Genomic DNA, 3,436 nt, shown 5'->3' on the forward strand with positions numbered 1-3,436 from the left:
CATTTTCCGGTTTCACGAATTTATTCGCCAAATCCTCCGGAAAAAATGGTGCAAAAAATTCATATGCAAATTCGATTCTATAACTGAAAAACTTTTCAATCTTGTTATAATAAATAAATATATAAAATCAACAAACGTAAAAATGCTTTTATGGATATCTCATATAATCATATTAATATGAAAAATTGACCGTCTAGCATCGGGTGACTATTTGCCACTTTTCTAGATTACTTGAAAAAATATTGGCTAATAAATAATTTTGAATTTTTTAATAGAAAACCTATTGAAATCTATTGAAAAATCTGACATAACTCATTGTACAATCCAGTATATTACAACGCTTTCTAATATTTTGTGTATCAAGTATTTCTGAAATATGTAAATTTTTGCAAATTACATTTATATACTGTATCTAACGAGGGAAAATCTTGTTATTTTGCGCGCCTCTCGCTACTGCAAACTGGCTTGCTGAATATGCTGGATACCACCGGTATAAACAGCGTCACGAATGCAAGGCCGAGAAAAATGTCACGATAATATCTACGTCGTAAAAAAAGCTGGAATTTTTTATAATGCCAAAAATATCGCGCGCGTTGGTGCACACACGCACATGCGGACTCGAACCTATTGTGGATTCAGGCGTAAAAATTACAACGCGCAATCGGCGCGATGTTAAAAAGAACGATGCATCGGGGGTTTATCTTTCGGCGGCTATATACGTAAATTTCAAGGATGAGTTCTACCATCGATGAATTATGTATCGGCGATGCACATACGCTTCGTTACTTTCATATAATGCAATTTCAAGGAGCACCGGTCAATTTGTCAGCGCGACATCAAAAATGTATGTTTGGTTGTTATCGCGTAAAATGAATATGTAATCATCGTTGCGGTTTACAACAAATGACGCGTTAATTATAAATTTGCGCGTCCCCGGGAGCTGGGTGATCCTGCCGCAACACTCGAACGCTCAATAACGAGAGATGAACTTGCGGAATAAATAATTCAATTTTGTTTATTAATTGTTTAATAATGTAGCTATTGGAGAGAGTCAGCCGCCGACAGACAAAACTATCGTCAATATTCGACGATGATGCACACGTCCGTACAATTGTCATCGAATTTGGCATGAATTTGCAATTAAATTTCCAAAAACGCCGCTACACCGAAGATATCTGTTTCCCTCCTGATTTAATTACTAAACACTCCGTAATTATAACGCAGTAATTATTCAACGGATGAATAATGAGGGGAAAATCAACCGCAGTCGAAGGGTGTATGCCAGCTAACGGGGATGGAAAATTCGTAGCTGCAGGAACGCAGCGGCGATGTGTATTGGAGATATTGCTATCTAATTAATCGACACAGTTAATTAACCACGCGCTCGACGTGTAAAAGTATCCTCGCGCGCGCGCGCGCGCGCACAAATTAATTTCGATTTCGACAATGCCGCCAATCACACACCGTGGAAAATCAATTTGACGTTTGATCGTTAACGTTCGGCTGTCCGAATAAGCGCGCTCACTTTTGTGTGTTTGCGAGCGCGCCGCGACTGCATGACATTCCGTTCACAGCTACACGCGAATAATTCACACAGTAAATTGTAATTTGCCGTTATACACTGTTAATATAGCCACATTGTATTATTCGCTTTAGTTCACGAGGAGAAAATGGCAATTTAAGGGTGCGCGCGCGGTGCACGAGTAGTTAGCATTATAACTTTCGTCGTGTAACTTCGCAAAACGCGAAACGTGCATTTCGACGCCGTTACTACCGCTCGTTCTTGTCGACAGCGCTATATGTATTTTCTATAGTTCTCTCCATCAACTTTCTGTCGGTACTCACGGAAGTATACGCGAAATAAATCTTGATGGACGCAAACACGTTGAAGTAAAAGTTGTAGCAGATGCGGGAGGGTGAAGCAAGAGCGCGGAGCAAAAAGGAGAAGCGCGAGCGAAAACTTTGGCGACTTAACGCCGAAAGATTGCTCTCGAAAACAAGAGTAATGAGATATTTTATTATTTATTTTGAGTGCTTTTTAATTACCATGTTTTTGTCATAATTAATTAAAAATGAACTTATAATGTTCTCTCTCTCTCCCCCTTCCCTCTCTCTCTCTCTCTCTCTCTCTCTTTCGGGTGAAAGAGTTTTATATGGTCTTTTAGGTATACGCAGACGCTCTTTGGCGCGACAAACTATATGTAGTTAATCACCAGCTCTTTTGTATCGCGTGTACATTGTTCTCGAAGGTCCGTGTATTGTATCGTACTTACTGGTTATCGTAGATCAGATTGCAGCGAAAGTGGAGAGGCAAAGAGAAAAGGAAACAAGACGGAAGGGACGAAGGGAATAGGTGGCAAATTACTCGTTCGCTGAGATCGAATAATTAACATTGCGCGAGTTTATCCTACAAAAGTAGAAATTGTTCTCGATTTGTAGCTTCACGGATCCGCTTTTCATGCACGCCGATGCCTCGCTATACGATAATTAACAAAGCAAATCGATCGTCTTCAATTTCTCTGTCGTTTTCTCATCTTGTTTACGTGTCTCTCGTGCGAACCGATACCGTTTGTCAATAAGCGCGAATTTACACGCCATTTATAGGGTGTCAGATGAGAAAGTGTGCCAATGCTTTACAAATGATAGCGATTACGCATTGAAATCTGGTCGGATGTACATTTTATTTATAATATTTGCAATCGTATGATATTTTTGGATTAATTCAGATATATATTTTGCTTCTGATATTTGCAATCGTTTGATATTTTTAGATTAATTCAGAGCAGAATTTTATGGATGTCGGATAAATCATGTTTGCTAAAAATAAAAGTGAAATTTATAGCTCACTATTCGCCACCGATAATGATGAAACGCTTATCTGGAATTTTCGAACGTGTCGAACGCGTGTTATTTTATTCATTGCTCAATTTATTGATAATCCGCAGATCGGAAACTGTCATCTTCGGTAACATCTTGCATCTTTCCTCGCAGGACACCCCGTGTAACGGCTATACAAACAGGCCATCAATCAGTGGCATCAATCGATATTGATGCGGGTTGATTTGGATACAGTGCGGGTGAGCTCGAGCTTAGCTGTAATGCTAACGATAATCCGAACCCTTATTTACAACGGTAAGGGATTATCAAAATTGAGCCAATTAAGCATAGACCGTCTTATATCCCTATTTGGCTCGTGTGTTAAATAGAAAAGATGATAGCATCGGGAGACCGGCGTAGGATAAAGTATAGAAACTGCTGATCAAATTACTTCCCGAGTCAGGGCAAACTCATTAAAGTTAAATTAACAGAACTTTCACTGGTTATCGCGAATAGTTATCATGACAATGAGGGAAAGACAGGGATGGTGAGAAGTACTGCCGGTGGGAAGAAATGGCGACTCGTTTGTCATCGGAAGGGGCGGTAATTCATCAACCAA

The sequence above is a fragment of the Linepithema humile genome, chromosome 7, assembly GCF_040581485.1.
Source record: "Linepithema humile isolate Giens D197 chromosome 7, Lhum_UNIL_v1.0, whole genome shotgun sequence".
NCBI classification, from domain to species: Eukaryota; Metazoa; Arthropoda; class Insecta; order Hymenoptera; family Formicidae; genus Linepithema; species Linepithema humile.